The sequence below is a fragment of the Apteryx mantelli genome, chromosome 2 (assembly GCF_036417845.1).
Source record: "Apteryx mantelli isolate bAptMan1 chromosome 2, bAptMan1.hap1, whole genome shotgun sequence".
In the NCBI taxonomy this organism is placed as follows: domain Eukaryota; kingdom Metazoa; phylum Chordata; class Aves; order Apterygiformes; family Apterygidae; genus Apteryx; species Apteryx mantelli.
In genome coordinates, this window is record NC_089979.1 from 72,577,140 (window position 1) to 72,588,881 (window position 11,742).

The following is an 11,742-nucleotide window of genomic DNA, read 5'->3' on the forward strand; positions in this document are numbered from 1 at the left end:
TCAGTAATCACATTAGTATCATAAGCAGAAATACATATCACTTCCTTATGCATTTTTGCTATTCTTCTGTATACACGCAGTGATCCCATACTAGCTCTTTGTGCTGTGGAAGGAAAAGCTGTTCAGCCAGGCTGTGTGCAGTTCTGGTATTCATACTGTAACTGCAAATGAGCTACCACTGATTTCAGAGATTAGCATATTGTAAACTATTCCAGTTACTTTCCTTCAGAGCTGGTTTTTTTCCCCATTTTGTTGTTTTATATATACACTTAAAAGCAGCTGGAACAATGCACCCGGAAGAGAACGCATCAGCCACTGTAGCTGGTAGGTCTTCTGAAAGTTTCCTACACTTGGTGTAGGAAACTTGCCTCACTTCAATCCCTGGGAAGGTGATGGAGCAAATAATCCTGAAAACCATTTCCAAATATATTAAGAACAAGAAGGTGATTGGAAATAATCAGCATGAATTTACAAAGGGGAAGACAGGCACAACCAACCTGATAGCTTTTTACAATGAAGTCACTATCTCAGTGGATGAGGGGATAGCAACAGATGTTGTTTATCTTGACTTTAGCAAGGCTTTCAACACTGTCTCCTGTGATATCTTCATAGACAAACTGATGAAGTACAGACTAGACAGATGGACAATGAGGTGCATTGAAAACTGGCTGAACTGCTGGGCTAAAAGGGTTGTGATCAGTGGCACAAAGTCCAGAGGGAGGTTAGTCACTAGTGGTGCACCTCAGGGGTCAATACTGGACCAGCACTGTTTAACATGTATATTAATGACCTGGATGATGAGACAGAGCAATTTGCAGACAATACAAAACAGGGAGGGGTGGCTGATAAACAGGTGGCTGTGCTGCCATTCACAGGGACCTTGACAGACTGGACAAAGGGACAGAGTAGAACCTCATGAAGTTCAGCAAAGGGAAATGCAAAGTCCTGCACCTAAGGAGGAATAATCCCTTGCACAGACTGGGGAAGGACTGTCTGGAAAGCAGCTTGCAGTAGAGGCCAAGGGTGTCCAGGTAGACAAGTTGACCATGAGCCAGCAGTGTGCCCTTGCAGCAAAGGAGGCCGAAAGCATCCACAGCTGTGTAAGGAAGGGTGTTGCCAACAGATTGAGGGAGATGATCCTTCCCCTTTACTCAGTACTGGTGAGACCACATCTGGAGTGGTGGGCTCTCCAGTACAAGAAAGACATGGACTTACTGGAGCAAAGTCCACCAAAAGGTCATGAAGATGATGAAGAGCTTGAACCATCTGACATAACAGAAGAGGCTCAGAGAGCTGGGACTGTTCAGGCTGGAGAAGAAAAGGATCGGGGGAATCTTATCCATGTGTACAAATACCTAATGGGAGGAGGTAGAGAAGATCCTTCTCAGTGGTGCCCAGTGACAGAACAAGAGGCAATGGGCACAAACTGGAATATAGGAAAATCCACTGAAACATTTTCACTGTAAGGGTAGTCAAACACTGGAACAGGTTGCCCAGAGAAGTTGTAGAGTTTCCGTCCCTGGAGTTGCTTAAAACCCAACTGAATGAGGTCCTGCGTAACCTGCACCAGCTGACCCTGCTTTAAGCAAGGGTGTTGTACTTCAGAGGCCCCTTCCAACCACAACAGTTCTGTGATTTCAGGCGGAACTGTGAACTCATGCGGTAGCTCAGGATTGTGGATCTACATTTTGACCTGGCCCATTTTGACTAGCTACAATATTCTGATCCAAACAATTCTAGCTCTGGCTGTTCTTCATTTATATAGGCAACTTTGGATGGCATTTTCACTTATATCCATTTGTTTTTTAAGCTTACAAGCTTTTGAGTCTTTTGTCTCAATAACATGCTTTGGCAGGTGGATCCAAAGGTTTATTATATATGGCATTAAATGCCTTCTTTATCCATGATCAGTTTTCTTCTGATTTAAATAAGAACAGCTTCTTCACCAGCTCCTTGGAACTGCAAAAGGCATACAGTGATAATCCTAAAGAATGAGCAGTTCTGAGCACTGGAAGCACCTCTGGGGGAATGCTTAATGAGGATGTCATTATTTATGAACAGAAACCCATAGCCTGATGGTCACAACAGATGCACAGCTGACACAACTGAAGCACACACTGATTCTGTGGTTCCCAGTAAAATAGCGTGGTCTAACATAGTTCCGTACAGACAGCTTCTAACAGAATTGTTGTGTGTGTTTAAGGAGTGTGGTGAGCGGTAGTGAAAGCACTGCTCAGCTGGCAAGTGCTACCACAAACTGTGTGTGTCACAACTTCCCAGCGGAATCTCCGATCTGGAAAGAACCACATGCTGGAGGACTTGCAAGATGAAGTTCTTTCACTGTTAAAGAGAGGCAATACGTTTGGGAAAATAATCTTGTTTTTCTTATGAGAAGTTTAAGTCACTTTTCTTCTTCTGTTTGAATTTGGGCTTTGTCTACAATGAAAAGCATTTGCCAATAGATGGATCAAGAGAGCTAACTTAGCCAGCCTCACAAATGCAAGCAGAAGATTTCTTTTGTTTGTGGAAATAAAGGGGGTTCTCTGAGCTATCACTGATATTATAGCATCTACACTGGGGCTTTTGCTGGCCCTGATAGTCACCAGAAAAGGGAGGAAAGGGACTGACATCCCTGACTGACATAGCTGTGCCAAGCAGATCTCAGTCATATGCATGAAGATCACTCCTTATAAAGTGGAGAGACTCATGTGCCCTAGGTATTTTCATTAAATTCAAAGGTCTTAAGGTAGACTGCTAATCATGAGCTGAGTCCCAGGTCCAAACTGAATTCAGCAGGACAGCCCTTTGTGCAAGGCACAACTTCTTTATAAATAAGGTGACAGTATCTGACCCCATTTGATCTCAGTAGGTTTAGAACACTAATTATAAATAATCATAGTGATTAATAATTAATGAGATGCTGACCATCCCTGGCTTATGAAACACACACAGGCTTTGTCTATCCCGATAAATAAAATAGACCAAGCCCATTTTCTGTCCCTGAAAGATATGGGCCACAGTGTAGCTTACACATGGCATCTGGTTAGATTTCATGTGTGAGCTTCAAGGGGTTTCATTTGTACTCCATGTTGGAAACAGTCTGGTGCCATTCCCTGAACTGTACTTACACTTTACTTGGCAGAGTGCTAGTTGGCCTGGTTGTCCAAGGGAGGGTGATACCAATTAAATAGTATGGACAGTTGCATGGCAGAGCTTATGGCTGTGCACTGGTCTAGCTTTGTTTACTATAGGGCTTTACCGTTACGAAAAACAGTAAAAAAAGGTCTGTAGATCTTATATAAAATGGGACAAAACTTATTGTGCACCATCCACTGTAAACTGATATTTCTCTAAATTATATCCAAGTCCCACATACTGTAGAAGAAAGTGAGATTCTTTCTATGGAGATTTTAAACTATCTCACAGACTGGAACAGAGACTCTTATTACTGCTACAGAACTCTGTATACATGTATACATTACTTTGTCTTTACAGAGTATCTTCCCTTGTGCTCTCAAAGAGCTTTAATTTTTCTGGTAATGAATTGCTTTCTCTAATGGTCATAAGCATCATTATAGCTCTGTTATATAAGAGAAAGGCACAGAAAGACAAATTCAAGGATGAAGCAAAATCATATCCAAATTACACATCAGAACTCTGATTACAGTCTCATACTGGCTTTCTAGCAGTAAAACTTTACAGACTTAGTGGAGTTGTCCCTACTTAATACCAGGAGAAATAGGCTGTGGAATAAATTCATCAGAGACTAGTGGGAGAGTACTGTAGCCTACATTGATTTGGCATTTATAGCATTTTTACTTTAGACAAGAAATTCGGTAGACTCACTCCCATTGGCATCATTAGGAATTGTTACCATCAGAGCAGGGTGACATTTAGCCTTGAGTTGCAAAGCCACATGGCCAAAGTCATACAAAGAGTTGTTATTAGAGTTGATACTGATACCCAAATGGAGTTCTCAAATCTCACCTCAGGGTACGTTCAACCTGGAAGGGCTCCATGTCGCGCTGTTTGAGCTCCTCCTCTGCTTGCTTGCAGTGTTGCCTCTGTTCTGTATATGCATTGCCTGCAGGCCCACAAAGTCACTTCATCAGCCTTTTCCTATCCCCACCCAATGTGGTTATCCACACAACCACAAAGCTCAGTAGGGAAGGGGCTCTCTGACAATGGACCCAATCTATTCTTACTTCTTACATCTCTGAAGAAGGTGCTTGGTGTGGCATTCATGGCTCCTTGATCTCCTTTTGGGAGGGCTGGGCATTTCTAGGGCCTCGCTTACGTTATCCCTTTCAGAAGCCTCCTTTCACACTGGAGCCTCACGTGTGCCCTTATTTTTGCATCAGTTGCATTTGTCCTCTGAACTTACTAGATAGCCTGGCTACTTGGCATCCCCATCTCAGATTAAGAGGATGGGGACCTTTTGTCTTGGCTGGATCTAAGCTGATTTACCAGGATTTTCCAAAAGAGACTGGGCCATGTTCTCTTTGAGTGGCGAAACAGCAGCATAAGTTAGGTAAGTCTCGGTAAATAACTTACATTTTCAAATAAGTATAGAAAAGTAATAATGCACAGCTACAGAGACAAATTACTTATTGTCTTAAATGCAAAATGCTTTGGGCTGAAGAGAACTGTGTTGCCTGCTTACCAGCTGATGACTTTTTGGTCAACAAATTATCTACTGTTGTGATGCTGCATGAGAATTTCGCCATGTTACAAGCTATACCCCACTGGGCCTGGCCATACCCTCTAATATTCACATTCAGTCCATCAAATTTGGATGCAAGCTTGCACCTGAACCTAATATATCATCTTCTGCCTGAAACCTCCCAAGGACCCAGTGTAAGTTCAACACGCTCATGTAAGGAGAAAATAATACTAAGCTCAAGGAGTACTTAGAGAACTAGAGAGCATTTTTGTCTCACAAATGGTTAATTTTACAGTATGCACTAGAGAAGGCACAGCAATACTGGAGCAGCATGAGTATTGACATTGCTATTTGCCTCAATGTTGTTTTTTAATTTTTAATATACTTGTATCAACATGCTGCTTTCTCTATGTTAATGTATTTCTTATGGAATTATTTTTCCTTCAGACTGTTTATTGAGTTGTAAATTTATCCCTAAGTTTGTGTTACTCAGGATCGAGGTAGTTAACCCAGATACTGTTATGTGTTGGAAAGAAAAAAGATAGTTCTCTTCCGCTGAACACCATTGATTTGATCAGTCTGTAGGGAGGAAGAGAGACTAAAATCTTGGAAGTCCATTTCCTGCTTATGAAGAAGGGTCAGGACATTGTCACTTTTAACCCTTGTAATTGTTTTCTTTGGTTTGGCGCCCAAAGCTTGTTAGAATAAACACACTGCCACTGCTAAATGAAAAAAATGAAAGGCACATCATTATTAAAAATGCATTCTATAACCAAGTGGCATTTTCTTTATTTTCTGGGCTTTCTTTTACATTTTTGCATTGGGTGGAAATTTTGCTACAAATTTTGAACTGGAAAAAAGTCTGTCTGAACTATGAACATCTAGTAATGCCTAGCTTTTGATCCTAATTTAATCTTCATTTAAAGAAAAAGATTAATAATTTTGTTGCCCAACTGCACCATCTACAGGCAGAAAACCCACATTGTTGATATTCTTACAGGATGTTGAATCTGTATCAAACGCTTTCCTTTGCCATTGCAATTAATAAATAAAAGTAGAATCTTACAGTTTTAATCTAGAGTAAGTATGAGTTTTTATGCCTTTCGTATTTATCATTACATTTCCCACAACTTTACATACCCTATACACTTGGCCAGGGAGTTTTGCTTCTGCAGAACATGTGTTAATTTGCCTCTTATCATGGGAAGATCAAAAACAAGATTGGCTTGGGCCTTCATCGCTTTTTAAAAGCTTAATGGGATGTAGATAAAAGATGCTGCATTTATCAGCTGTCACATGCTTTTTCATTAACACACCTACACAGAGATTATGACTAACATCAACTCAGCTGTTACCATTATGCCTTTCTTACCCATAATTCCTCACTGCTTAAAGATATTCTTAAGTAACCTAGAAAATGCTGCCACTATCTTTCTTACAGCAAATAAAACTTCACTAAATATTCTCATGTATTATTATGATAAGATGGGAAAGGAAAATTTAATGCCTGAGCTTGTAAATTATGCACAACTTTTTCAAGGCTGTTTAAAAAGTGAAATTTATTAGCATGTGAGGCCATAGTAGATGCATATCTGTAGCTGCTGGCTTATATCTAACATGCTGTTTGGGTGTCTACAATATTTCAGTAATCAAATAGGACACATGATGTGAAGTTGGTGGATCAAATCTCAGGAACTGCCCGTCTCCTTTTTAGGAAGAGAGCAGATCCTCTAGCTGTTCTCTCCTTCATGTGAAGACATGTGTTTAAAGAAAATATGTCCAGGAGTAAACTAAAATGAAATACAATCCTTAAAAGTGGTAGATAGACAGATGCATTATGTCAAGAAAGTTCAAATGAATTTCATTGATGTTGTTCTGTGAGAGAACTAGAGGCTAAATCAAAGATCCCTTCTTTGTTTGGATTTTAGCCTCCTATGTTATATCTTCGTTGGGAAGCTCTTTGCAGTAAGAACATTATTTCTCCTGTGTATACGGTACCCAGAGTCATTAAGGCAGTGATCCTGATTAGGATCTCTTTGCATTAGTGTCATAAAGACTTCTGGCATCCTTCTGACATTAGTACAGGTATATAAGTCACATGCTAGTTTCTTCTACTCCTGTCTTTACCAGTACAGTTAGTTTGTGCCCTTTCTGTAAGCAATGGGTTGATATTTGTTCTTAAAATAAGGATAGTGGTTAATTCTATGCTTCTGTCTCCCAGGCTAAGGGCCAACAACAATTTCAAAGCAGGATTATTATAACAGGGTTATTAATTTCTGTGTTAATACCTTGAGCATCCACCTGCAAAGTGGAGGCTGTGTATTAGCAGTTTTCTTCACCACATCTTATCAACAGACAGTAATAGAAAATACTGCATATCGTCAGTCTGTTATTCCACATTCTTACCTAGTAAATTGTCTGTTATTTTGCGTATTGATTTTTTGCCTATCTATGTCTCCCTTGTCTCAAACTGCTGTGTAGCAGTGCTGTTCAATGCCATTAAAACTGTTGGCATGTTTCGTTCCTGTCTCAGCCATATTTCAGCAAAGGCAGAAGCCACTTCCGTATATGGTTGGTGAAGTGCTTTGGGATCCTTCAGGATGAAAGGTGTGATATAAATATAAGACACCATTCATTCCCTTTTTTTTCCCCAGCACACAGAGTGCTAATAGGTTTTGCTTTCCTCTTGAGCATCCCTGACTAAATTGTCAAACATCTCTGTAATAGCATGAACGTTTGTTTCAGGCATAGTCATAATCACTGTTCTGTTAGCTCTGTCCTTACAAAAGGATGGCTATTCTCCAGGCACACAATTGACTCTCCTACTACCAAATGCCTCTCTATTCTTACCATCCTCAATAACTTCTCTTACAATTTCCCTTGTGTTTCCTTGCGTCAGTCGAATCCTCTGGATCTCACTGAGGTCCCGTTTCCCGTTTGCCATGTCAGTTCACCTGCAGTACATTGTAAAGTCTGTGCTGATCCTGTATCCTGAATAAAAAGGACCAGCAAAAGGATTTTTCTGTGGGCTTCTGAGTCCTGTGTCTTTCTTTCTTCCTTCCACTGTGTTAAGATGGCAAAGGCTCTTCCTCTTCAGGCAGAGCCTGGTGAGGAAAGCAATAATCAGCTTCTCCAGGCCACCTAAGCAGCAGCTCATTCCCTTCTCAGACAGAAAGAGGCAAAACACAGTTGCTTTTCCAAGCCCTTCTGCCCAGCTCTGTGGGAAAGAGAATAATTAGCCTCATTAAGCTACCGGGCCAGCAGCCCCTTGTCTGCTCTGCAGTCCCCTTGCTTGACCCCACTCGATTAGAGCTGCAGCTGGTCCCACAGTAAATACAGCTGGGCAGGTGAGACGTCCCAAACTGTGGCCACAACGCTGCTCCCTGCTCTTTTTCATGTGCCGCTCTGGCACCCACCCAAGGCCACACAATCAGCCCTTTGAGAGCTCAAATACTAAATGCAGAACATGGGGGGGCACTTGCTCACAATCCCCCTTTTCCTTCCTCGTTCTTTTAGCTCAATTATTTTTGCTCTAAAGTCTCTTGCATTCAGCTGCAGGCTACCTCTCCTTTCACCCCAACACATTGCTGCCAGGTGGTAATGTATCAGCCACCAGAACAAGTCCTTGCCAATAAAATCGATGAGCTGCAGTGCCCCTTTGGGGGCAGGCAAATAGGTCTTGTGGAAATTGTTAAATGAGGTGTGTGGGATACATTGTCATGTGGGGGAAAAGGCAGGAATAAATAAATGGCTGAAAATATTTGATTCCCTGATCAGTGAAACTGAACCACTCTTGAATCACTGTGTCTGGTGCCCAATTTAGCAAAAACCCATCTTTCTTTACTCCTGATTATTTTCCTAAGCTTACATTTGGGCTACTGTATAGCAGACACTGGGTCTGGCTTCCCTCACTTACATAAGTGTAAATCAGGACTAAGTCTTAGCAGTCAGTGATCGTGTTGTCATGTAAAACTAGTGTGTATGATCAAAATGAGTCCTCATTTTTCTTTTCCCCTCCCACAACTCAGAATAGAGCTCAGAAATGCAGAACCTTTTTGATATTTAAAAACCATTTGATATTTAATCAGAACAGAAATGTGGCATGTGAAGAACATGGGCGTATATCTGAGCTGAGCTTTGGAAAACATTAATAATGAATTACACTGATAAAGAACAGCTGTATTCTTACATCAGAAACCACAGGGACAAATAATTAATTGGCCTTCATTAATTTCCCAATTCTTTGCTGGCAAAAAGTACAGAAATGCTTAGAGTACAGACCTAATTGCCATGAAAAGAGTGTATGCGTGAGAGATTGTATCAATTACTGGGTCATCACACATTATTATATGAGCTGATTTCTGTTTCTGCTATGTTAAGCCCCACATGTCCTCCCCCCGCTCCTTTCTTTAGTTGGCTGCTAACAGAAAGTCTGGGGAAAGGAATGTGATGAAATGTTGGTGACAATTTTTTTATTTAATAGGGAGGAGTCCGAATCTGTTTCTGGATCTCAGCTGAGCAGGGCTACACACACCTGTGAGGTAGAAAGGGAGAAAAGGGTATAGTGTTAATTCTCTCCTGAATTACAGTAATATGGGGGCCACAGCTTCTTTATCCCCCTGCTTAGCCTATTCCTGCACCTTAGATTATGAAAAAAGTCATCTTTAGGTTTAAATTTGCTGGCTTCAAGCGTGGTTCAAAAAAAAAAGAAAATCAAACTAATTGATCAGACTAACATGGGGCTCGAGCTGGGTGGTAGAGAAGAAGGGTAATGAAGGGATGGGTCGTGTACCAAATATTTGCGAAGGGAAGATGCAGATTTCACTTGCCATGCTGGAGAGTAGCACTGTTCCTCTGTTGCTTTGGATTGTGCAGGAAGTCTCACGACACACTCGAAGCTCAGCTGCCCCAACTCCCAATGGACCTTCCCGTGCCACAGCAGGCCTGCCAGGAAGGAGCTGGCTGCTGACTTGTCTGCCCAGTGGTGGCCCGTGATACTGCTGCAAGATGTGATGGGATCTGTTGTGGTGGGCTTGGCTGGTGGGAGAAGACATCCAAGGCTTTGTCTAGTTTGTCCATGCTGGAGATGGGGGTTCCTTCCCTTATTAGCCTCCAGTGATGGAAAGTAATGTGGGCTTAAATTTGCATTTAAGAGAACAGTCGGGACAGAGACAGACATGTGCAGAACACATGCAAATCCTGTACATCACAAACACTCCTGTTTCAGCAAGTCTGCTTAGTAAGGAAATTATTAGGTACTGGCCAGTATTCAAAAGACAGAGTGGAACTCAGGTTCCTGGGAAATATGGGCTAAACCTCAGCTGGCATAATTCTTCTGAAGGATGTGTATTTATAATTGATCAAGTGACTCTGAATGAGTCAAATTTGATTTCAGTGGCAGGCAGATTAGAAATCTTGGCATTGTTTTTTGTGATGAAGCAATCCTGACAAGCATCTATAGCTGGCACTTAAAAATTCCTATTGCTTTGTTGAAAAACTTCCAGGCATCACTTAATCAGGTGAAGGATATCTTAGCTCATTCCTTGTTCTCATTCAGGTTTGCCAATTATAGGTTGACTACTATTTCATCTCCTCTTACTTGCAAACTTCTCTTCAATTCTTTCAAGTTCCTGCAGCTACATTGAGTGATCAGAACCAATATCTCTGCAGCACGAAGTGCGTATGCTCTTCCTGTGCACCATGCTGGAAACATTGGGGTGCACTGTGAACCCCTCCAGCCTGGCTGGATATAGGTCTGGTGTTTCGTCTAGCATGGTTTGGGAGGGTTGGAGAGACAGGCGTGCATGGCTGCATGTCCCTCCTTCATTACCTGGCACAGGTTATGCATCACATACCAGGTAATGCTAATAGGAGTGCCTGCTGTGTAGTTCCCCTAGAAAAATCTGTGTTCACGGGATGATTTGGGGAAGCTATTTATGTATAGTTTATATAGTTCAGTTTTGTACTGGAGGCTCCTGATGCATAACCACTGTTGCACTGGACTCTATTTTGTATGCCTGCAACTTTTTTATCTCCCATGTAGGACTTTAATCTCAGGCACCAGAGACACCAGCCTGTCCTGACAGTAGAGCTACCTGACATCCTCCCTTGCAGGCAACAAGCTGACTCCTACCCCAGAACAGATTTATCAGAAAATGCCTGTTGAGCTTGAAAATCATCCAATAAAAGTTCTTGTACTTAATAGAGAAGAGGCTATTTCATTTTGGTCATCCGGTTTTACAGGCTGCAGAGAGTTGGTACAATAGCTGACTGCGGACCCTAGCTAGAAAGACTGGTGGAGATCTGAAATGTTGCTTGTTTTCTGACTTGCTCATCTTCTTTTGTGCTCTACCTCTTAAGGAAGATGCAGCAGTGCTGAAAACCCTGCATGAGACCTCTTCATGTGGAAGAGAGTGTGTGCCACATTTGTGAGTGACACACTACATTTAGTGCATGTTCCTAAAGAGGAGACTTTCAGGAGTAGTGGGAACTTGAGGGAGACATCACTGCTTCTAGTGCCTGAGCTGTTGAATGGGACTTCAAAGAGGAGGTTCCGACATAAGCAGGCACATGGACCACTTACTCAAGACGCAAGATCAGGAAAAGATCCTTAAACATTGTCCAGCCAAATGGACCTAAAAGCATTTGGGATTGAGCATCTGTTCCTCTCACAGCAATTTAGTAAGCACCCAGCAGGGAACACGTGAGAGTCTCTTGCATAACGTAAGGTGTCAAATGGGCAACTATTGACAGCAACCACCTCCACTTTTACAACAGCACAGCTTGTAACAAGTCTGTGAAGAAACAGCTGGGGCTTCAGGGGTTTTAGCAAGCCAGTGTTGCTGCTGGTAACACAAAGTTTGTCAGCTTTATTGGTAAATGGCAGGCTGACATGCAGTGTGCCCACAACAGTCCTGTCCTTACTTGTCCACCCTTCTGTGGCAGCCTGTTTTGCAGGCTGGGTTTCACATTTGACTATGGGACTGCTCAAACTGGCTTATGTAGCCCCCAGCGTTTTTTTTTCTCCTCCCCTCGTTCCTTCCTCTGCACTTTCCCACACCCCTATAACTGCAAAAGTC